Source organism: Netta rufina, assembly GCF_964035555.1.
Source record: "Netta rufina genome assembly, chromosome: 1".
Classification (NCBI taxonomy): domain Eukaryota; kingdom Metazoa; phylum Chordata; class Aves; order Anseriformes; family Anatidae; genus Netta; species Netta rufina.
In genome coordinates this window covers 21491722-21517729 of record NC_140123.1, presented here as the reverse complement: position 1 = coordinate 21517729, position 26008 = coordinate 21491722, and the positions used below count along the sequence as shown (strand labels likewise).

Genomic DNA, 26008 nt, shown 5'->3' with positions numbered 1-26008 from the left:
AAAGTATATCACTGAAAAAAAATCAGAAAAGTCAGCATGCTTTCTAAAAAGAAGGAAATTCTACAGTCTGCAGGTGCTTGAAAATGCTTTGTGAACAAAGTAACCTCTTCAAATTCCCTCATTCTACAATTACAGTAATTATTTACATTATTTAGAACCAATGTCAGCAGGACATAGTAGAAGACATCTGTGAAGAGAAATTGGAAAAAAATGAAACCCACCTTAGTTTCAAAAGGTGTTTTGAATTGGTTTTAGACAGACCTAGCTATCGTACTTGCAAATCACTGAAGAACCACCACTTATAAAGTTATAACTCAATGGAATTAAATAGTTAGTGACACAGTGACCTACGAGGTTCAATTAAGAGCACTACTGTGTAAAAAATGAGGGTGAGAAGGAAGAAAGAAAAATGACAGCATTCTTAACAGCTGAAGTTTCTAATTAAAATAAAGGGAATAATTTAATTATTCCTTTTACGCCCCAGCTAGGGAGCTGCTCTTGAAAGAGATTACCATACCTTAGTATTAACTACATGGTTCAAGCTCATCCCTATTTCTCAAGGGGTTTTGTTTTTATTTTTTTAAAACCTTTCTGTTTTAAGAAGGCCAGATGCACCATTTGTTTGTTTTGGTCCTTTTTTACTACTAATATTTCTACTTACAGGCCAGTCACTCCAGCGTTTCTGCACGGATCTATGACCTTCTTAGTCTCATTCAATGTAGAGAAGCAGTTCAGGAAGATTGAACAAATCACAGAGAAGCACTTGAAATAGAACCCACTTCTTTTGAAAAAAAGAGTTTAAGTAGCTTAACACCATCATGTCTGCTGTTAGGAGATTTTTATGGTTTTAATTAAAGTCTTTTTTAATGAAAAGGAGTTTTAAAACCACTTCTGCTTTACAATGTTTAAGGAAGGAAAAGCAGTTCACGAACTTCATTATCCTAACCATTTAACCCATTTAGGGTCTCTACTGCTTTACCATCAGCCTCAACACCAACCAAGCAAGAGATTAAGTTGGCTGGTTCCCCATTTCACCAGTCCAGTAAGTTCTACTGTTCAGATTGTTTCAGTATTATTTTCATAGATATGGTCAATATTTTCTATTTGGAAGGCATTTCTGCTTGGGAGAAGCAACCAGCTGCTCCAAATGCAGCACCTTACAAACACAATATCCATGAAGACAGTTGGAAACAATGAAAAACACTGTATCTAATAACCAAATTTATTATTCCAAAAGAACACCTGAATTTCTTAGTATGTACAATATTGTATGTGTACTCTAGATCTCCCCTAGCAGTTCATATTAATATAACTGCAGGTATGCCACATTATTCTCACTCAGTCTCTTGCCTATTTCCCCCCTTCAGTCTTCCATAAAAATCATAAAAACAGCCATTCCAGTGATGCTTGCAATTATCCCATTGCCTTCCTCTGTTCAAGATTTTGAAAATGACAAATAATGTAGATTGTAAATCTGCATTTAATTTGTGAAGGCAGATGTAAGATGCGAAATACCTTGACTTCAGGAAAAAAAAAATAGATTTTAAGGGACAACTGCTTGCTGAAAGGCAGTGACCTTCTGGAAATCCACATTAATTGGTTCAGGCAAAGAGCAAAAGCTGCTCTGTACCACTCAGCAGATGGGAAAGGAAGGGAACCACGTGCCCAGGCCGATGCCATGCCCAGCCAGGCAGCAGCAGACAGGTCCGAAGCAGGCGTGTGGCTCATGCTCGAAAACGGAAGCTATCAAGCCTTTTGGTTACACTGACTGTCCTGCTCCAGGAAGGGAAAAAAGGGAAAGGACTGCAGGGAATGTGGCACAGCTTCAAATTCCCATCTTCCCATAGGAACACGCAGTGCTCTGGGGCTGCGGCTCTACATCCCGGAGGACAGGGACGGAGCAGCACAGCTGTGACACACATGGCTTCCTCCTTCCCTTCCTGCTTAACAGCTGCTGGGGTGGCGCAAGAGCAGGAGAGGAACGAACTGCTAGAGAAAAGGGAGAGTCAGTTGAAAGTTTGAGAAGTGCTGGTAATTAAAGTGCATTGAGCTTTTGCTCAGAAACACAGGCACGTGCATGCTGGATGTGGGGAAGCCAGCACGTACAGGCACAGCAGATTGAGAACTCAGTGCTTCATCAGGTCTTTGCTCTTCCACCACGTGTCATCTGGATGTGAAATGTTCATGTAGCTCTTCATAGCTAAAGTCTGTGAGCAAAATTCAGCGTGGTGCTATAAGCATCACCATCACCTGAGCTGACCACTCGTGTTATCACAGGTTACAAAATTCCTGGCAAACTCTGCATCAAGTACCATGGATGGACCAGGTCATCCCAGAAGGTGCAGAATCCTTTTCTTAATTATCTTTTGCAGGAACAAAGTGTTCCCTGATTTCACAGGACACGTTTGTTGTTTGCTTTTTTTGCCTTTTTTTTTTTTCCTCTTCTTTTAACAGTATAGATGCATACCGGCTTTTTTATTCTAGGTGTTTTGTTACAGATTTTCCATAGGAACCCCACTTAAAAAGAAATGACACAAGGAACACCCAAGTCAAGCAGGTACTAAATAGTCAGTGCTAACTTTGTCTGGGACATCCAGACCAATGCAAACTTAAGATTGGCCTCTACATACACCTGCACTTTACTAGCCAGCCAGCTATATCCATGGTGTCTTTTGATCAAAAGAAGACTTCCAGAAAGATTTAATCATGCTGCTGACATGCATGGGAGAAAACCCAAGGCAGCAAACCTCCCACCCAGCTCACTTTCAGGAACAGCAACAGCACAGAGATGCCCTGCCCTCCAGAACGGCTTCTGTTTAGGAGTAGGTATTATCAGGTTCACATGTAAGAACCTAAAAGGTGTGCACCAGGATTGCTACTTTAAAAGGACACCTTGCCACTTCCAAGTAGACAAGGTACTGTTAGGACAGCCAACAGCCCCTTGTTTAAAAACAAGGCCTTCAAAACAAGGCCAAAATAAAGAAACCAGAACCAAGTAGGCAGCCATGGAGGGGGGGAACCTTCCCAGCAGCCAGAGCAACAACCACCAGAACCCACAGAGCAATCCTCGCCCTGCTGGGCTCCCCACGAGATTGAGGTTTAACACCTTACAGCTTGGATTAAGATAACTTTCCAGATACCACCTTGCTGCTGCAGAACCAGTGATGTCCTCCCCTAAAGCATAAAACAAAAACCACAAGTAAAATAAAATGCCCACCACCCACGATCCACCACTGGTAATCTCGTACCAGCTGCACTTCTGAAGAAGTAAGAAGCCAAATAAAAGGGATTAGGCAAAATTCAAACAGAAGTATGCAAGACCACACAAAAGGCGTGGTTTTGGATTTCATGCCCCTTTGCAACTTGGCTGCTTCCTCCTGCACAAGATGAGGACACTGATTTAATGGCTGGAAGTGATGATATGCTCTCAGCCCCAAGCACAAACAGCTCCAGCACGATTTATTTGTCCATTAGGAACAAAAGCTATTAAAAATAGACAAAGAGTGGGTGAAAACTATTACTAGAGCAGTTGATTGATATATGAAGGCTCTTCTTGGCTACAAAAAAAATCTCTTTGGCAAAGACTGCGCATTAATAAGGGAGAGATCTTCACTTTCTCCTAACCCTTTATGGTATCAGTAGCCATCCCTGGAGAGAGCTGCTGTTACTCCCTATCTTACACAAAACGATTAACTAACACACTTTGGGGGGGGGAGATAAGGTACCTGAAACTACCTCACCCTTGTGGACCAGCTGTTCAATTAGTCACTTTTTTTTTCCCTTAATCAAAAATCACCAGAAGTCATTTCAAGCGTACAGAAAAAAATAACACTCAAGCTTCCCACTTGGGCTAAGTTTATTCTCCTTTCAACACCCTGTAAAATTAGATTTAGATCGGTAAGTTCTGCGTGCTTTGAACAAGGGAAGAAGATCAACACTTCATTGCTTTTTTGCTCACTTCAGCAAGTGTACGAAGTTGTATTTTATAGAATGCTAGTAGTATCATGCAAATTAATTAATCCACAATAGAATTCAATTATTTCTACAGCCTTATCTTTCCTACAATAACATTTATTAATGCTTTGTTCAAAGTGGATTTAGAAGACTCAAAAACGCGTTTCTAACAAAAGAAAGCTTGTCCTTCAAGGTCTGCATTTCAATCAAGCTTTAGTGTCAAGGTTTTCTACATATATATCTCAGTTCTAAAATATCAGGAGGTTGAACGTCATAAAGGGAATATAATCACTTTCAGTAAGTCTCAATTAACATCACTGCTTTTCTTCCTGCAGGTTCAACACCCCTATTTCCTACCCTCACAGTTAATTCTCCTCAATGTTTCCCTGTACTAAAACATGATGTTTTTCCATTCTTATCCTATCCCTGACATTTAATGAATGTCAGCTAACTTCTTTGGGTATCTGGGACTGCTGTCTGCTGTATTTATTCACCTGTAAAACAGAATAAAGTTATCTTTGACCAACAAATCCAAGCTGTTCATTGTTTAGGCTGTCACCCCTTAGGCACACAAAGCTTACTTCAGTGTATTTCCTGATGCATCTTATTTAAAGGCTTTAAGTGCCATAGCTCTAACCAAGACAACAGAGAGTAGGGCTGCTCAAGCTACAGATTTATAGATGTAGGTTTTTAAAGTAACTTTAAAATTACAACAACTGTAAATGGACAGCTTCTTTGTTTGTATCCGAACTTCAGCATTAAATTCTAGCTTTGACAAATTACAAGAAGTTGACTTTCTGTAAAAGGCTGACTCTGGGCTTCCCGAGAACCCAGTAACTCAGCTGAGAAGAACCGCTGCCAGGCTGTGATTAACACTCAGCAGCTTAAGGTCTAACTGTGCTCCCCGCTCCAACCCCGACAGGCAGCTGTAATGATGCGCCATTACGCTTAAGCTTCCAAAAACCATTTAACATCCGATTCTGCTGAGAACACGGTTTTACTACATTTTGAAAATAGAGTCGCTTTTTCCTCTTTTAGAAACCCCTGATGATGCCAGACATATGCTTGTTTTCCAAACAACAACTGTTTAAAAGAGAGAATACTCCTACTGATGTTCCTGCCAAAAACAACATTCTGTGGTTGGAAGAAATGTGATAGTAGGCAGCTCGCTCGGCAGAGGAAAGAAGGGCTTACGTTTGGCAAGGCATTTGAAGTCTTTCATCTACATTCCCCCATCTTAAGTTTCTTTTGGGATGACTGCAGCAGGGGAGGGGGACTTTGTTTGTTTGGGTTTTTTTGCGTGCTTCTTTCTTTGTTTGTTTTTTAAACACATCTCCAAGCATTTCACTCTTTAAAAAAAAGCATCTGTGGGTTGTGGCTTTTTACCAGAAATGGCATAAAGCAGAAGTTTACCACAACACATTTCACCCTTGCAGGGAATAGTAGGATATAAGAGAAAGTCTGAAAGGGAAGTAAAAGAATTCCGAAGAAACACATAGGAGTGAATCTGCAGCATGAGGAAGCAGAACAGAAAATCCAGATGAGGAAGTACCACACAACCCAGAGTGGTAACGGCTTTATCTTACGATGTAGGGCAGGGAGAGGAAATGATTGTATTTGGGGTTTTCTGCTGCCACTACCACAAAAGGCAAAATAAAATAAAAACCAATAACACCTCACTATCTGCCTTTCAAAAGCATTTTCACCACTGCTGCTGCAACAGTTGCTAATGAAGAGACAGCAAAGGTAACACAAGTGTGCAACTTGAACCAGGTACTTCAGAGAGACACTTCTGAGCATTTCAGAAAGCCACCATATTAAGACAACATTTCAAGCTGCTGCAGTATTGTATTTCATCCTTCATTAATGCTCTAGAAGTTAATTACTCACAGAAATGGTAACTGGACCAATTCACTAGGCAATGTAAGAAAATCTTTCTGAAGCATCTTCTAAGACAAATGAAGTTTTGAAACTCTCCCCAGTGATGGATTTTAATTAATATTTCCCAGCAGCTTTTGCAAATAGAGACGTAAATCCCCTTGTACAGGACCTTGCCATCGCTCTGTAAGGTACAGAGATTCCTGAAGGCTGCTGACCCGGTCCCAGCACCCAGCCAGGCAGCCAGCAGTTCAGCCACACAGCTACACGTGACCACGAGAACTACCACCTTCTACACAACACGAGCAGAAGCCTCAGGAGCTTATAAAGACCACCAGAGTTCTTAGGATAGCAATCAGAACAACACTACTGCAAAACGTGTACCTTCTTCAGGAGTCTGAAGTGCAGCATACAGCTGTATGGCAAATCAAATTCCAACAATCTTCCAGTAATATTTTGGATGCAGCTATTTCAGCCTAATAAAAATCCTGCAGATAAAAATATCCAACTGCTTACTGGTCTGCCAACATGGAAGTTTTTCCTGTCATTAGCAGGGCAAATCCAGCAGAGAAATTCAGCAGCGAGGCACAAGGGGCTGTCTTCACAGCATCAGTAGGTTGAGGTGTAACCCAGTATTCTCCTAATCTGATCTACACACCTGTGGAGTTGCCCAGCCCAAATCACGGAATGATTTAATTTTCAAGACAGATTTTCTACAAGAGCACAAGCAATGTTTGATGACAGAGGCAAAGGTTGTAATAGCTACATTTCTGCTCAGGGCTGGACAGGTATACCCTAGTGCATTCTCAGACTCTCCTTTTGAAGGCATTTGTACCTCCTCGCTTCAACATTGTGGTATTTCATGCTTGCCACACAGCAGCTCTCCAGCTTGCTATAAATATGATGCAACGCTGCAATGGGGATGTGCAAGACCTTTAGGATCTGCAGAATGGAGAGCTTCGAGAGAAACAAGCTGGCTGAGCTGAAGGAGACAGGATCCCCACCATCAAGAACAAAATGAAGCTGCTGAGAGAAATGTTATTCCCTGCTGCTTGCTGTAAAAAGAAGGGCAGACAGAAAGGACGAGGCTTTCCACATACCTGCAGCTCTGTTTGGCTAGCACAGCCTGGCAAATGACTGAACTCCTATGACAAAGTTGGATAACCTGGAACTGATGCTAAATCACTTAGTACATTTGTAGCAAGAAAACCTGTTAAAATGTAAGTTAGGATTAATTGCAGCCCCATTCCAGCCCTTAAATTGACACACATTGACTAGAAGGGATTTAAATATTCAAGCTGTGTGCAAACAAAGCAATACACGAGTGCCTTCAAATTCGGCACAGAAGTTAAAACAATCAAGTGTAGGCTTCATTCGAAGTGGTGTTATCTCCTCCACGTTTGCATCTGTTCAAGCATTCAGAGCAGCAGCCAACCTTTAAATGAACAGCACTACTTTTCCAGGAAATCATTCTGCAATAAACCCATGCTGCTAGGAGTTCCAGAGAATTTCAGCATTTGCTAGGAAGCTCAACAGTAAGCTCGAACTACTAGAAGAAAGAACTAAGAAGCCAAATTTTCACTAAAGCCCCTGATTTAATTCAGAAGTTCCAACTCTTCATTCACATGTAATGATGCAGAAGAACTTCCCAATCTGTTTGGAAACAGATTGAACAAACAGTCTGTTTGAAGTTTCAGAAGAAAATAAGCTTCCAGGCCTCCACCACTGCCTACTGCTCTGGTAGGAAAACATCAAGTCCATGGCAAATGAACAGTTTTGCTTGGCACCAAGAAATCGTGACCTTTTCCACTACAGGTTTTTAAAACAACCACACACACAAAAAAAAAATCCAACATTTGCTGGAATATTGTTAACATTTGGATATTTTGTGTCTGTCATCAATGAAATCTAGAAATCCTCCAGCCATTACCTGTTATGAATACAAAGGTTATATACTGCTCACTTGCTTAACCAGGCCTCTCTGCTCAGCTGCACAACAGCAATCCAAACTGTCCTTACCTTACAGGACATAAGAAGCACGAGACAGAAAAGAAGGTTTGCCCTTTTCTGACCTCCAAAGGGAGGCATTGCAACAGGAACAGCAGTTCTGGGCTGCAAGAAAAAGCTACTGGACAAGGAGGAGTGAGCAATGGCTGCATGCAGCACCTCTGACTGCAGGCATTAAACTACAGACACTCATGAGGGGGTACTCAGACTCTTTGCATTAGCAACTAGACTTGCATAAAACCTTTTCATGAGGTTATACAAGGTTTCCAGTCTTCACTGATGTGGTGCTTCGTTCAGCTTCAGTCTCTAAGAATATATCACCAACAAAAGGAAATATTTTTGCACTTCTATACTACAAACAGATAGTTTTATCAGCACACAGTTGTGCTTTGATGACCTCATCAGCCCAAGGACGTGGACTCACAAGCATCCACTAGCTCTTCAGTTTGCCATGACACACAGAAAATAACATGACTACCTCTAAATAAATACAACCTTCTCTTTGTATATAGCACATAAAAGACAGTAGGAATGACAGTGTTTAAGAAAACCCGATTTTCTTCCGTTGGCCAAGTACATCCTGTACAGCCAGTGCCTAGAGCAGGACTCCTGTCAAGTGCAATCACACCACAACACCCAGTTCCACCTCTGAGGCCAGGCAGCCACAACGCCGGGGCTGCTCCTGAAGACAAGCACGCCACTAACATTGCCAATGTCAAAGAGAAATTTCTAACATCCCAGCTCAGAAACGTGTGACTTTCAAGCTCCTATCATCACACACACTGCACACGCTATCTCATAAACAGCCTCTGAAACTCAAGTCCTCTGCGGCCTCCAGAACATTATTACATCCTACCTGTCATGTTAGATATCCACTGGGGGCATACTTATGCCATCAGTGACCTCTGCCTTCATAATCTACCGGCACAAGAAGATCATTAAACATGCTTCACAAACCATGAAGAAAACATGACAGTTTAATCCATAATATTACTGGATGTTAACAGCCAATTAATTACCCAGCAACCCAAAGGACAGGATGCTAAAGCAGCACGTAGAAAGGTATGAACACAAGAAAGAAGTTACAGCACTCCAAGAAAACAGCATCACTCCATTTCCCAACAAGCACACAGAAAGATGCATTCCCACAAGCCACCTCTAACACATTAACAGCGGGGCAGTACTGTGTTAGGTATTAAGAAACGTGCCCCAAAAAGATTAAGGCTTTGGCAAACCCAACAGGAAGAGCACATGCAGCACCCTCTGAAGCACGGTCACCCAAGCAGACCACCTCAAGCCAACACGATGCAGAAGCCCCCGCACCTTGCTAGCACAGCCCCGATCCAAATAGCACCCTGCTTTAATATGTAACTGTTCAGCAAGCAGCATTAGGATATATATATATATATATATATATATAGTTACATGTGCTTGTAGACAAGAACACGAAAGCTGGACAATGCCTTCGAAAGAATAGAGGAATGACTTTGAAGAAAAAAGTTGAAGAAAAAAAGACAAAAGGCCAGATGACAGCAGAAGAGTTTTCAGCTTTCTTCACCTACCAGAAAATATCATATAATAGGCTCATGTAAAATTTCAAATGTCTGAAGAATTATAATCACTAGTAACACTTGCGACGAAGTTAAAGACTTTATCTATCGATTTCATTTAGCTCATGTATTAAACAGCATTTTCACTACTTACACCAGAAACTTTCCTGCCTGATTTTGAAGTTCTATCAGCAAGCAGCATAAGGCTTACAGAGAACTTGAAAAGTCACCATAACACACACAGAACTCTAAACCAAATGCATATTCAGACACCCCAAAAGCTCCCCAAAAGCATATTAACACTAGTTACACCAGTCAAACCAACTTCAAATATGCTTTTGCAACAGCATGGGAAGAAACAACTACTGTGTATGCCTCCAAGAAAATCTGTCTCGTTTGAGCTTCATGGGGATAAATATTTTCATCAACGTGAATTTATCTGTGCATACTGCTGTGTAAATAAACAACATTTGATTGAGTTTTACCACAACTATACGAATTCTACAGTTTCCACATTGGGATAACCTCAACAACAGGGATGTGAAATAAAAGGTCATGCCAAAGAAACAGTGAAATAGCATTTTCGTTTTTGGAACCAGAGAGAAAACTCAGGCACACATATGAAACCCTGTTTGTTTGTTTTTACCAGGACAAGAAAAAAATGATTTTGATTCAGCCTAAAATGCAGTTTCTGACAGATTAATGGAGGTTAGCCTTAGCATAGATTACTCCTCTTTGTAACAATTAGGATAACTGTAAAATATGAACTCAGGATAGATTCATATTACCATTGATATCTACACGTACTTTATGTCATTTGCCAGCATTTTAAAGGCTGCAGCATATTCTGAAAACTATTATAAAACCTAACTATCTACAGAATGCAAGATTAATTCAAAAAACTGAGGCCAAAATATTTGTATGCTGGCCATGTCCAAGACATTTATTTTAGTTATGTTACTGCGTTCACTAATTCCTAGCCAATTCTGTAACTCAGCACTCAACAGTTCTTGTGCCAGTTCTTTGCAGCACTTCCAACAACAACAACAACCAAAACACTCTTGCAAGGAGATTCGAAACTATGAATGATTAGGAGAAAAACAACACGCTTTAAATATAACACATTTGTTAGCATGCACGTGATGGGAAAACATGTCACTCCTTTTTTGTTTTAAACACAAAAGTCAGTCAAAAATAACACAAACATTAATCAAGTTCATCCTAAGTAACACTCATCTTTTCTGCTTTTCAGATATATTCTTTAAACTACAAAAGATAATTAACTCAGAGTTAAAGCATGCCTTCTCAAGGGGCATGAGTAATGACAACTCAAAAATAAACTACATTTAGCATAAAGATGTTCCACACTTAATACTGAACACCCACTGCCCCGCATCTTGACCCCTCTGGCCATGTTTGGCTACCAAAGCCCTAAGAGAACAAACTCATGACATCTGTAATCAACCGGCAGGAAGGCACTCCAAAATCTTGAAGACAAGTAACTAATATTCTGCTTAAAAAATAAATACAACAATTGACTCTGGACACAGAAAATACCACTTGTTTAATGGCAGAAAATTTAATCGGAAAACTGATTTGCTGAGTGTTTGAGAGTCCCTTTAAAACCCTAACACTAAAACCCCTAAAACTAGATTTGTTTTCAGAAGCACAAACACATCTAATACATGCTCATCATATTAACAAGCCTTCAACAAAAGTTCTCCGGTGCTGTCACCTGACAAAAATAAAGAAATCAAGCAAGACAAGCTCCTATTTCACTGCTTAAGTGGCCACAAGGTCTTCCATTTTAATCTTCAGCTGTTTCTACACACAAATTTCTTAATTTCTTCCCAAATGTTTTGTTCCCCTTTTGGCAGAGGAAAAAGAAATGACATCTATCAGCAGCTAAAAATATTTCAGCAACTTGAGTTTCTAAGAGAAGGATGAAAAAACCACACTGCTTCTCCAGTTAAAAAAAAAAACACTCCCGATGCAACATTTCAATAGCTTTTACAACAGGCTGGCTTCTGAACAGCTGGATCTAAAATAAGTGTGAAGGAAAGCGCTCACAGGTTAAAGTTGAGCAAATAAATATGGTGTAACTTCACGTTATTTTCATCATTATCTCTAAACACAGGGTAGGTTCTCAGGAGAAATGTGTGGCGTAGCAATTCTGCAACAAAGCTAAGGTTCAAGGTGCTTTTATTTGATTCTTAGCTAAGCCACTGATTTTCCTACATGACAAATTCTGTTTATGAGACTTCCATACGGAGGAGAAATTAATACCCTCTCCCTCTTTCCATTTCTGATCTTTTAAGAGACTAAGTTGTTACTTTCAAGCAGTTGTTACCTGTGACCCCTGGCACCCCCTGCGTAAGGAAGCCTCTGAACATAGAGTGCAGCTGCAGATAAGGCTGGAAGGCACCTAGCTGCAGTCTGGTCCTGTCAACATCTCCACATACTGGATGGCTTCAAAACTGGAGAACTAAGACAGGAGCCAGATGAAGACAATGTTTCCCCATCAATATTGTAAACAAAGTCTTAGCAATGAAGTCCATGAAATCCAAAACTTTTAACTGGTGCCACATATCAATTAGTTGAGATATGAACAGAACTTTGAGTGGGGAAAAAAAAAGACAAACAGTGCTGTGTTATCCACTCTGTTTCAGATTTGGGTTCAGTACCAAGACCACACCATGCAAACTGAACTCCCACCAGCAACTAGAGACAGCTCTGCAAGGACAGCCTTAGCTGAAACAAATTTCTTGCTCATTCCTCACTAAAAGTAGTCAGGAGAGATTTAGAAGGTGGTGCTAAGGGAGGTCTCAAAAGAACAAAGATCTAACTGCATACATTTATCTTTTTACAAGATGAGCAGTTCTTCAAGGCTTGTAACTATTCCATTCACTTCAATTTACACCAAGACTGAAGGGTCCATGCAGGACATTTAATCTAGAAATTAAGACTTTCAGAGGCATTAGAGCTACCCACTGCCCAGGTAACACAAACAACGACTTAACTACCATTAGCTCTTCATTCTGCTCTGAAATATCTGCTCTGGTTTGCTTGTTAGAAATCCTGTCCTGCTAGTGACTGTATACAAGTACTATTAGCTCAAAGTTCCTATCATGTCACATGATGACTTTCTTCCACTTTCCTTCACTGAGGAGTACTGCCCACAGACACTTATTTCATATAAATACGTGGTGTGCACCTTCCCATCTGTATATACCTGAGCTAAAGTAGTCACAAAGAGCAACCAGTCTACAAGAAGTTTGTATCAGTGCTCCGAAAACGAGGTACGGCGTACAGACAGCATACACTGAGAAACAAAGCAGGTTTATGCTGCTATTGAGAGTAGGACATGTTGAACCATATAAACCAAACATGCAGCCTCAATACCGTACTCCTGATACGAAAGCATGCTTTTTTAAAGCACAAGTAATTCTATGTCTAACGTATAAAGTCATTTTATTACTTCCATGGACAAACCAAAAAATTAGCAAAGACCATGTAATTTCATTAGCTATTGAGTATAACCAAGACTATTGTTTCCGTATCTGTTTAAAAAGTGTTTTCTATTTGTTCTCTATTTGTAGAAAATGGCTGTGGAAAAGAAGAAAAAGGACTCGTTCAACTATTACTTCATGTACGACAAAACCTCTCCATTCACTGCTTAGTAACTACATTCGTATTTCCACTAGCCATAAAAACACCAAAAAAGCCCTCCAGCAAGCAGTAAGAAGAGCTTGCTTTGCACAACTTGTCCCCGAAATTCTGCTGGAAATAAATCCAGCTTTCACACTGCTTAAGGAGAAGACTGTCTGGTCCTGGTGTCGAACTGAAGAGCTGCAAACTGAACATTCTTCCTTCAGGACCTGATGAAAGCTACGTTCACCGAGCAGAAATGACTTATTGCCTTCACCGTAGTGCAGACAGGTCCTTCCACATATACATGAGTATTTATTTCGAATGGGAACTTAAATACAGAAGTAAGCTATAACTGAACATAACACCTAAAAAAGCTCGTTTCCACAGCTCAAATAGAAGGTTGAATCCTTTGAATCTTGAAGTCTGCAAGCACTGTAACTTGTAACTTTATATTTACAGGTTAATAACTTGGGTATTAGTCTATAGAGTTATTCTATGTTATGTTGATCTCCATGTATCAGAAGCTGGACATCTCTGCATCTGAACTACAGACCGTAGCACGGGAGAGCATGCTGGAGGATGAGGACTGCAACGTTATTCCATTACTTCATTCCTTTCTTCAAGCACACACTACTCGCTACTACAGAAAATACTGTATTGGGCAGTCACAACAACAGTCTGCCTCACATAAACATAATACTTTCTGGTTCCCCACGTAAAGCTTTAAAAATAAAATACAAAAGGCCAGCCTGGCGTGACAGGCGAAGCAAAACAACGTCCTCCTCCTCGATTTGAAGTCTCTGGGAAGTTCCTGGCTGCTTCCACAATTTGCTCCCGTCTTTTTCTACCAGGCAGGCTTCCCCTCTGGCCGCCTCCAGCCCACAAGAGCAGCACAAAGAACCGCAGCGAGGCCGCTTTCCTCTACCCCTGCACACACAGGGGCAAAAACTGAACCATTTGTGAGGTGTTTTCTGTCAGGGAACTCACCCAGCGCCCATCGCTCGGGCACCGGCCCCGCTTCACGGGCTGGTGAGGAGAATGAAAGCGGGTCCCAAGCTGTTAGATACCCGCAGGAATTAGTAAACTGTGTGGGAAATGTGAAAAAAAACACGTTTTCTGACCTTTTTCCAGCCAGCTTCAGGCACTCGGCAGCGACGATCCGCGCTCCTCAGGCTGCTGCAGCCGCTCCTCCTCAGCGGCGCTCGGGGCAAACACCTCACGGGAATTCATCTGCGCGAGCGGAGAAGGGGGGAGGAAAAAAATAAAAATAAAAATAAATAAAAATAAAGCGCTTTGTAAAACTTCTCACTCACCGAGGGCTCCCGGGGGTTATCCCTAAGGGCTCTAAGGACCCCCGGGGACAGAGGAGCCCCCACCCGCTCGGTTTTGGGGCTCAAACCGGAGCCCCACCCCCCCCATGGAGCCGGGACCCCCTCAGCCCCCCTCAGGGGGTAGCGGCCGGGGAGGGGGGGGGGGAGGGGGCCCCGCACCCACCTGGCGCCGCCGCCGCCGCGCGAGCCCCTGCGCGGGCCGAGCCGCCGCTGCCTCGCCCCCCCCACCAAGCCCCGCCCCTTCGCCCGCTGGCCCCGCCCCCTCGCCACCCTCCTTCGCCCCCCCTCGTGAGTGGCGTGCGCGCCGCCCAATGGGAAGGCCGGGAGGGAGGGGCTGGAGCTGTCAATCATGGTTCGGAGTGAGGTTGGGGGGGGGTGATGGCGCTGAGGGGCTTCCCGCCTCCCCCCTCAGCCTCCCCTCAGGGGGGGCTGAGGGACGGGGTGAGGCCGCGCTGCCGCCGCCGCTCCCCGCCGCCCTGCCCGCCCCGCTGACCCAGTTCCCAGCGAATCCCGATCCCAAACGGCCCCGTGCAGAGCTGGGGGGGGGGGTTTGGGGCCTGCCCGGTGCCAGCGGGGCTTTGTGCGAGGCGCAGCTGCCCCCGCGCAGCGTCCCCCCTCGGCCGGGTCTCGGCCTTTGTGGCTGGGACAACGGCTTTTGTTGCTCGTCGTGGAGCCTGCGGGGGGGAACGAGCCCGGTTTTATCATCTCAATGACATTTGGGGCGCCGAACAATCGCCAGGCGAACTTTAAGGGCCCGGGGCGCTGTGGAAAAGAGTCAGGGCTGCGAGGGGAGGTGATGGGGGCGGACATTTGGGGGGGCTGGAAGTTTGCTCAACTCCGGCTTCAGCAGGGACGGGCTCACAGGCAGCTCCTCGCCAAAAAAAAAAACAACAGTACTCGGTAATGCCGCTAATTAATTAAATGGTTTGTGTGCAAGGCACTGACACCCCTCGTGGCAGGAGGCAGCCGCTGGTGTAGGCACGGGAGGTTATACAGCAAAAAATACATGGGGCTGAGGGGTTCCTCCTGCTTTAAGTGCAGATGGTGAGTGCTCTAAGCAAAAAAAAAAAAAAAAAAAAAAAAAAAAAAAAAAAAAGAAACAGAAAAGGAATCACCGAATAAAACAGTCCTACAAGAAGGAAGTGGCAGTCTTTTCATCCAGCATCACGGCTCGCCAGGACTAAAATTGTAAGGGGATAACAGCCCCCAACTTTTCAGAGAGCTCCTGTTGAAAAGGAGGCTGTTTGCCCTAAAACACCCACAACAAGAAAGAGGAAACTTCAGAGACTGTGAAATAAAACATGCTAAATGACCTTGCCTAGTTAAAACACCATACTCATTCAGTGATGCTTTTTTTTTCATACAGAAAATGGGATCTTGAGGCTGGAAAAAGTATTAATTTCACAGACCTGTCGCTACCGTGATTTTTTTCTGCTCCATCAATAGAAGCAAGCATCCTGTGTGGTGCAAGATATTAACGAACATTTATTTTGTTCCACCTGCTTTCCAGTCTCCTGGATTCCTTCTCAGCTTTCATTTTTCTCCTCTGTATTCATGACATTTCAGCACCAATAGCTATTTTTAATATCTAAATCTTGTAAAAATGGAACTCAGGCAGAGCTTTGTTACTGCAATTTTGACCTTGCCTTAGAATTTGCATATAAGGCAAATCTGCCAAACCATTTGCATTTCATCTGTACTAAGTTTTCATTAAGACACACACACACACACAAAGAAAGTGGTTAAATTATCTGCAAGTGATAATTTAATAAGCTTTTGTCCTGACCATTAATATTTTCAAGTAAAATTATGCTTCAGAAAAGCGCTCTGAAGCCAGAAACTTCAGGTTTGGATTGACACACCAAGAGATGTTCAGGATTGATCTTTCTGCTATTAATTTCACTTGAAGGTAGAAGCAGGCTTCAGAGGGTAATGAAAAGGCAGGGTTATTGGAGACTGAAGTCAAGATGAGTTAGTGGAAGCGAGCATGAAATATTCTTAATATTTGCTTACATTGACTTAGATAAAATTTAAAAGGACCTCCTTTTCTTGAATAGTCTATTTCACACAATATATCATAGAATTACAGAATGGTTTGGGTTGGAAGGGACCTTAAAGACCACCTAATTCCAACCCCCTGCCATGGACAGGGACACGTCCTACTAGACCAGGTTGCTCAAAGTCCCATCCAGACTGGCCTTGAAAGTGTAAGACAAAACAATCTTTTGAAAGTCTGTTCTGTTGCTTGTTGCTTCTTTCTGAAGAGCATGTTTCATGGTTTGGAAATCTTTCTGTCTTTCAGGAAACACAGAATTGCTGAGTAATGTTAAAATAAATACTGTTACGCAAATGATTTACAACACCACAGATAATCATTACAGCATCTCTGATTAATAATGGAACATTGATGGGTCCCTGAAGAGTTTCTTGCTGAATCAGCTTTTGCAATAAATTGCTTTCCCTCCAGCCACAGCCTCACCCTGTAGAAAGGGCCTCCAAGTCCTGAATGAGGTAATTGATTTAGGACAGCTAGAGGATGCATGCAATGCACAACAGAAGATGCGTCATGAATTACTGCATCTCTGTTAATGGAATTTGTTTTCCATTAACACAAACTGTTTAGCCTTGATAAATCTGTGTAAGTATTTCTCGTGGTATTGCATATTCAAATTTAATTACTGATATTTTCATACTATTCATATTTTTCAGGAATATTTTCCTGAGACTATTAACTATTTTACTTTTTGTTTTGTTTTGATTTTTTTTTTCCTTTTAATACACCAAGAATGCTGGAATAATGAAAAACTAACAAAGTCTATGAAAACACGATGCAAGTGGATCCTCAAAGGAAACATTCAATATAAGTTCAAAGAGGCACTCTGTGTAATCAATCTCCAGAAAAAAAAAAAAATGTAGAAAAACAAGAACAAAAGGAAGGCTAATAACTTTTCAAGACAGCTACTTTCATCAACTAATCAAGAGTTGTAATTCTGCCAATTAATAGTAAGGTCCATTAACTGTAAGTCATAAAAAACTATTTGCTATGCAAAATGCTCATTTTTCTTTGCTGGCTCTGATGCTTTGGTACAGCAGTGGATTAGGATACCCCGTGAAGCAGGGATCAGTGATGTATAGCAGGAGAGGACATAGTCTCTTAATAGTTTTACGGCATTGTCAGTTAACAAGCTCCCTTTTTAAAAACAAGCACACAAAAGACACGGTTCCAAGTTCATTGGAGATTAAAAAATGAAATACAGAAAGCTGTAACTAGGAATAGGCTGTTGATTTAGGAGCTGTACTATGCAAGGCACATTTGGGACTAATGGGATAAAACTAAGAAACAAAAACCATGGGCTAAATATCCAGTCTGAAATAGGAGAAGGGAAGGGAAGCTCTGAGAAGAGGACTATGTGAGAAGTTTCAAAGTGTGCTGTACAGAGCACTTCTCCAACAGCTAAGAGTAAGCTACATTTTATTTCTTCTGTCTGGATTCACTGTCAAGGTATGCTATTTACAGTCTTTTACTAAACTAATTATAATGTAGGTATAGTATCAAAGGAGAAGAAATCTACTTGTTAAAAATAGGCTCTCCCAGGTAAGAAATGAAAGGGTAAGGAACAGCAGCATGTTGCTCAGTGTTCAGAGGATTTATGCAGCTGAGTTCTGGGAAGCCTATAGCTGTTTTCTCACTCTACTGAGCCCACAAAAAGACAGGGATATTGAAAGATTTATGGTAACTGTGATTGCTCCCATACTGATGTCCAATAGATACTGGTAGCCTCACTCCATCATGAGTAAGGTCTACCATTTCAGACTGCAGTCATCCACTTCCCACGGGCTTTCAGCAACAGTTTATCATCTAACTCACATATGTGCCTTTAGAAATCTCTCTTCTAGTCCACAGAAGCAAACCAATGAATCAGGGAATCAATGCTATACTCCGCTAACATCTCTCCCTTCAGCAAAGTGAGGGGGAGAGTTAGACACAGCCAGAGCATGAAGATAGGATATCTGACCATCGTGTGCCTTTGGCCTGTATTTGAACCTCTGTCATTTTCCTCAGATGCCATTTTCCTCAGATATCATACTTGGTATGATGCATGGATGACACAAGGAACCAATCCCCAAAAGAGCAAGTTTCAAAGTACCCTCCCTTACTTTCCATACAACTTCTGCAGGAACTCTGTCCACACATGCAGAGAACTATCTCATATTATCACAAGGTTTCCATTTCTTTCTCTTCCTTTTTTTCTCTTCCATGCTCAAGGGTTCAGAGTTGGTAGGAACTAATGAAACTATCAAGCAAGCGAGTCAGAATCTACAGTATTGCCTTGTTTTGTGGGTCAGAACAAGAACCATAGAAAGATGCAGATGGGAACTACAGAGGTCAAAAATACCCTTTTTTTTTCCAGCAAAAGTTCAGATTCAGACCCACACTTGTTCAAGATCTTGCAATGTCACAGCAGCTACCTCTTCAGACATTAGCTGCAGTCTAGGGTATAAGATAGGCTAAGGGAAGGATGGTGAAGGAGATGGCTGTATTGGAAGTGTTAGTTAAGTTAAATGATTTTCCATCATTTTTATTCATCTGTAAAAATCGTAGTGGGTGCCAATAGAGTATATGGTCATGAAATTTTTAGGAGGCACATTACATAGCAAACAAATATGGAGAGTACAGTCAAAAATGAATAAAAATGTAAAAAAATGTGAAAGATTAAATAGAATACCAGTCTTTCAACTATAGAAGTATGCTTAACTCATCAGAAAAAAATTCATGGTAACACCTCAATTACTGACCTCATGGAAATCAAATTCTAAACACGCGCAGCGATTTAAAAGTCCATTCTTAGGTTACAGCCTTCATGGCAAGGACCAAGTGTGTGTCTAAGTTTGCACAATGCTAGCACAAAACACTTCAGAACCTCTCCCTAGCCCAATATATGAAGCCTCTTAGGAGTCCTATGACAAGTGCACTGTTATATTCTGGTATATGACAGGGAATGACAAAGGGCTGCAGGCAGCAAGCACTTCTCCCAGTGCCTTGCTAAGGCCACGTTTTCCATTTGGGATGCCTTCTCCAACTCCTCTTTCCAAGCGGACTTGATATCTGGGGTCCCAGAGTGGAAAAAGCTGATATGTAAATAATTGAAGTATGGAGGTAAAAGTAGGGGAACACCAGAAGAAAATCAAATGCATGGATCTCAAATAGTTTGGACAAGGTGAGACAGATTTTTATTTAGACCACCTTTCAAAAATATATATAAATTAACTGCAAATAGAAAACTTCATACTAAAATTAAATGGGGATATTAGTGATACAGACTTAGAAAAGAGGGCAAAAATGACATCAAGACATCTTTTAATCCACCCTCCTGTGACAAGGCTAGATAAACAAGAGAGAGAAAACTTTGGGCTGATGTATATTTGCTTGTTTTAAAGAATTTAATCTAACAAGGAGATTTCACAATTTTCTCCTGCATTCTTGCCTAGTGTTTATGGTAAAAAACTTTTTACTAATGTCCAACATATTTTTTCCATGATGTAATTTTAGCATGTTCCTTTCTTGTGCTATCGACAGTGGGCTTGGACAACAGATTACAACCTTTTATTGTTTGAAGGCTTCTCATGTCTCTCCAGTCATTCATTCAATGAATTAAGCCCCTAGCTCTTTCAGTCCTGCCTCACAGGACATGTTTTCTAATTCTCTGGTCCTTTTCCTTTCTTTCTTTCAGATTGCCTTCACATTTGCTGCAGTTCACTTCACAGAACTAGACACGCAGCACTCAATACCGATGCCGCATGTTTGCTTTTCCTGTAATACTATGACATTGTTGATACATATTCAACTTGTGAGTCACTGTAACCTCAACATCTTTTTCAGCAAAACTTCTGCCTGGTCAGCTGTTTTCCATCTTGTGTTAATGCACTCAATTTTTCCAGATTAAGTGCAGACCTTGCATTCTCCTTTTTGAAGTTCATCCTAATTTTTTGGACCAGCTGCCCCATTTGTAGAGATTGTTTTGATTGCTACTCCACCAGGTTTGTGCCATCTGTAAATGCGATAAGCATTCTTTCTATTGCATCATCCAGGTCATTGAAGGAAATACGAAACATTACCAACCTCAGGTTTGGTAACTCCATGGAGAATCTCAGCCAACAGTTTTCCATTGTAACAGTGAACCTTTGATAACTATTCTATTATTATTGCTTTCCAAACAATCTTCTCCAGCTTCTGAAGAGAAGGCAATTCAGCCAGTTTATCTCCACATTGTTTATGTCACATAGCAATGTAAAAAAACTCTATTTATACCAACAATTTCGAGGGAACCAAAGTTAAACATTTCCTTAATATTCGTGGTTATGTTAATGACTATTACTTCTCTCTTGTATCTAGTATACACACAACACATATTCATACAAGAGACACAAAATGATGTTTCAGAATTGTTGGTGAAAGCCGGGCATTTGGACACCAGTAGGCAAAAGCAGGATTTTTACTCACATAAGGTCCTTAGATTTTGAGCATGCAGTATGTAATTTGTATTTGAGTGTTTGCTCACATGACTGAGGGTCAATATCACTTCTACTCAAACTGGAATGCCTCCTTCCATCTCAAAAACTGCAAATTATCACTTCCCTAGGCTTCCCTAGTACCCCACAGTAAAGTGTCAGGCAATATTGCCTTCCTGGAAAATATTAGCCTGACTGTCAGCAATAAGTAAGTTGACATTAGAAAATTTTGCCTGGACTTTATCAAGAGTATGATATGATCACTGCAAAGACTGATCAGTGATATCTGGTGTGATCAATTGGAACGATTAGCAGTCTTCAGGACATTTCAATATTCACCTTACTCTTCTCAAAGAGATGTGTTGCTTTATGCATATTTTTCTACCATAAGCCCTTCAAAGGTTTTGTTCGTTGACAGCTCCAGATATGATACACTGAAGTCATCTTCTGAGCAGCCCTCTGGTGAAAGAAAATGGCTTGAATAAGGCAGAGCTGAAAGAAAACCAAGATTAAAAGCCAAGCTATTTCCAGCTTCAGAAGTAATGGTGATTGTATTGTGATAAAAAAAAAAAAAAAAAAGACACCAGATATTAATTTTGAAAAATAATCCGAGCGAAAGTTAGATCTTCATCAAAGTATTAAAATGGTTGAAATGCTGTCAGTTTGAAAGATCAGCTTTCTAAAAATAAATAGAGATGAGATGGGTATTTGAAAACCAGCTAACTTCTTTACAAGGCAAAGCTTTATGCATAATTAATATGTCCCTGGAGGATTTTTCAGCAAATAAATATAAAACTAAACTGTTTAATTATCAAGACAGTTTCAACTTATTACTTCTTCCAACAGAGCGGACTTGCCCAATGGTGTGGAATGTTACTGAAATTAGCTAAAGCTGAGATGCAGCTGATAGTCTAAATTGTAGAGCTTGGAAACAGGAAAGAAAAGTTTATTTTCACAAGCAAGCACGCTTTTAATTTTGGAAACAACAATTTTTTCTTTGTAATGCAGTTTGAAAGTGTTACATTTCTTGGATGTTTTTATGAAACTTGTTATTTAATTGGCCTTAAACGCATAGCTTTGGCACTTAAATTCTGTAGCTTTTATTCTGCTTTGTGGCTGAAACTAATATAATTTAGTGTTTTACATTAGAAAGTGAGGAAAGTCATGGTCTTCTTCAGAGCACAATGGTGCATTTCATTATGCAGAGTTGAAATGAATTCACTGTGTTAGGTCTCTGTCTTGCATGTTATATCCCAAGCCTTCTGTTGTCTCCAATTACCCATGCATTTTTGTGTACCCACAAAGCAAGAGGCATGAATCTCTTCAGATATCAGTCAAGAGTTCAGTCCTGCTGACAGCCAAGTTCCCTTGCCCTTGTATTATTGTAGGGCCTTTGGCTAATCTATGTGCGGGTTTAGAAGTTACACCTGTGCCTCCTGGTTCAATGAGCTCAGTTATTTGAAGGACTAAACCTTGTATCACAAGAGCATGAAAAGCAGCATTTTCTATGGGTCTTAACTCTGCCTGAAAGGTGCATGTCTGCCTACAGTCTTCAGGGGCGATGCCTGCAGTCTCCGTTCTCATACACAATTAATAAATTGCCCCGATACACAAGCAAATCTTACCCATGTGCACGCAAACTGAAATAAGCAAGAGGCATTGCACGGCGCTGAGTGCTCAGTGTGTCAAAGGGAACAGGAGCACAAACTCCCAACAGTAATTAAGCCTTGCTGAGAAATTGAGCATATGTCATACACAATAGCCTGTCTCTTCTACTTCCCTCCCTTCACTCCCTCCTCCCCCTTAGCCCCATTCTGGGTAGAGATAAATTTAAAAAGAAAAAATGGAATGAAGGGGAGATTTTTAGTAAATCTTAACAGCAGCTTTTCAGCTGCAGGAAAATCTGTTGTTTGGATAACAGCCTTAGAGGAGGATTTCTTAACTGATACAGGAGGGAAAGAAAAGCAGCCGCAGCAAGACAGAACAAAAACCTGTCAGAATAAAGAAATCTCAGTGAACCCACAGAAGGGTTATTGAGAAGCTCTATGAGAGAATGAGAGAGACAGAGCCCTTACGAAATTTAGATGCTCAGGAAGGCAAGGCGGAAGGGAGAAGTAGAGGCTATTTGCTCATTGGGTTTTAGTTGGAATCAGAGACTGCTGTCTTTCCTACCATACATCAAACTGAGCTCCGGAATAAAAACAGTTCAATACAGACTGTCTGCAGCTATGTCTTTTTGATTTTGTTTTTTTTTTCTACCAATACCTCATTGGAAACCTTATCCCCCCTCTCCCCACCCCTCACCCCTAAAAAAGGCAGTTTAGAAACAACTGTGATTACGTAGCATATTTTCCCTATTATAAGGCACTTAAAGTACAAGAGAAAGCCATCTGCTGTAACTTGGCTGCCCTTTTCATTTTAGGTTAATCCACATTTCTGGCTTTTTCATCATCATTCACAATTAAATACTTCTCCAAAACAAATGTAGATGGTTTTAAGATTTTTATTTAAACATTCTTATTCAATTCCAGTCCTTTTGGCAAGGTATCTGACAAAATCATCACATTTTATATGAAATAACGCTCTGTAAAGTTTCTCAGATTTTCCATTTTTAGCTTGATCTCTGGGGAAAAGGACTGCAAAATCCCAGGTGACTAACAGCCCTGGCTTTGTGCTGGATGCTGTAATAAAATGGCATCATAGCATACCTTGAATTTTAAATGCTTCCTTGCAGGGAGTTCTTGTGTGGCTCTCTGTTCACTTCCACTTTACATTTCTAGGAAGCTGCTAGAAGAAGCTGCTGCATTCTGCTTTATACAGTGAGAGAACTGCACCATGTACTGTCTCTTGGGAACACATTTGATTTCTATTCTGCCTATTTCTATCTATTGTGTTTTAATCTAATACAAAAGTATCTGTGTGGAGAGCGGAGTGATAGGAAACACTTGCCCTGGAGTTCTAATGCTGTCTCCTATTTCAGTCTTCTTAATGAATAACAAAACAAAACAACAAGCTGACAAGTCTGAGCTTCTTTTAGATATCACAGCAGGCACATGGAATAGCTTCTTCCAGGCATACTGATCGCTTTTACCACATTTATAGTACTCTAATAAATGCTTCTTGGAGCAGCTCCAGGCAATTGTAATTAATTCTCAGTGGGATGCTCATAGTGGTCACCCTGGATCAGAAAGGTCAGGACTTTGTCTGTGCCTTTACAACATCAGTAAAAATTAAACACTCACTTTCCCCAAAGGTCATCACAAGCTGAATACACAAAACAATCAATCTCAATCAGTTTCCTGTTTCCTGCTGTTTCTCATTATTTCTGTAGTTATCCTAAAAAATAAAAGTAAAAACATAAACAAATCAAAGCAGAAGCTGTTTTCAGGGTGTTGATTTAATCCTCCATCCTATGCCAACAACCGATGAATATACAAACAGGAAAAGTGAGACAGCCCCCATGAACACGTGAAGAGCCATTCACCTACAGCAACTCCGGCTTTAATTAATCTCCCTGCCTTCTTAGAGTGGCTAAAAGAGGAAAATCCAGGCTGGCAAACATCTGTTGCACAGTGCACGCAGCAAGAATTCAAGGTGCGAGCCCGTGCAACCCGAAGGAAAACACTCCTCTCTGCCTCCCGACCGCTCAGCACCATGGACAGGGCACACGAGGAGCCGATGGGGTGGGAGCGGCCCTGGCACGCCGGGCACCTCGCGCCCTCGCCGGGGAACGCGCCCAGGGCGCCCCGGTGGCCGGGCCGGATGCACTATTTCAGTGGAAGCTCTCCAGACCCTATCGCCGCTGCCCGGGCCGGGTTGGCCGCGCTGTTTCTCCTCCTCCCCGCTGCCAACCCGGGTGCGCAGGCCGCCTTGCAGCCAGCCGTGAAGGGCAGCAGGCTTTATGACACGTCTTTATTTACTGCGTACGCTTTTATGGCCAAGCCTCGGTTTTATTTTCCGTAGCTTATCATGCCCTTTGAAAAGGTCAATGTGAAATTGTTTGTGCATTTTTTTTCTTTTTTTTTTTCTTTTTTTTTTTTTTTTTTTTCTTTTACTTTAATGCTGCATATCTGGCAGCCTGGCAGTTCTGCAAAGGGGGAAGAAAGAGGAATGAGACCTCAACATGAGGGAAACATAAATTTTAAAAAGGGAGACAAATGGAGGTGTATGCACCCAGCCAAGAGAAAAAACCTCAGCCAAAAGTCACACACAAAATAAAACCTGTGCTGGACCATTCAAACCAAACAGCTACTCAAAACTACTGTCTTTCTGAGGGGGAGAACATCAGTCAATTTTTTGCTTAGTTACACAAGTGTAACTGAGCAAAATCCAAATGCTTGTCTCAATATTGTTGTTTTCTTTTTTCGTGTTTAAATCAGTGCTGAAGAAGTCGAGCTTGAACGTGGTGATTTTATACAGATTTTTATTTTTTACCACAAATTTTTCCCTGCTTTCTTCACTGTATTTTTCCTTTAATTGACAAATAATAGTTTCTTTCACTAGCTTGGTGAAAATCCTAATCATGGTATCACTCTTTTGAGGAACCATTAATTTTGCATGTAAATGTCAATGTTTTTTGTTCAGCATGGGAAATGTCAGCCTCAGGACCAAGCCAGTCACCAGACTGCCTTAAACAAATACAAGAAACAGTCTCCAAAGACTATCAGACACTTGATATCATTACACTGTTAATTTTCCTTGGGACACTCTCCATTTCTGATCATAGGCCTTTCACAAGCCCCTCCAATGTCTTCATCTCAGCCTCAAACTCCTTATATCAATCTCTACGCTATCCTCACTTCATTTTTATGTTTAGTCATTGTGCATCCACATTAAACCAGCCAAGGAACAGCATCTCTGTCTTCTCCTTACTGCTTCACTTCCTTCAAAAAAAACAGAGAGCCAAACTAAGGTGAAAGCCATCATATTCTACGTGATGTTTTCAGAGTCTGACTCGTTATATATTACCTACCTTGACTGCAACTCACTGGGCAGTCAAACTTCAAACAGTAGAATCTCAGCATATCTTTGGCTGATGCTGAAGTACAAATGAGAAGAAATTATCTGTCTTCAACTTGTATATAAGATAATTTCACTTTCTATCCAATAGTGGTCTTGGAAGAGATG

The 26008-nt window shown here is 41.3% G+C and overlaps 1 protein-coding gene across 1 annotated transcript in view; it reads right to left on the bottom strand.

Annotated features, from left to right (window-relative positions):
* The window catches only part of WASF3 (WASP family member 3), a 62944-nt gene extending 48730 nt beyond the window's left edge, over positions 1–14214 (bottom strand). Inside the window, exon 1 of the mRNA XM_084282727.1 lies at positions 14162–14214. The gene's annotated coding sequence lies outside the window, so the exon portion shown is untranslated. The remainder of the gene's footprint in view (positions 1–14161) is intronic.
* Positions 14215–26008: the final 11794 nt, after the last annotated feature.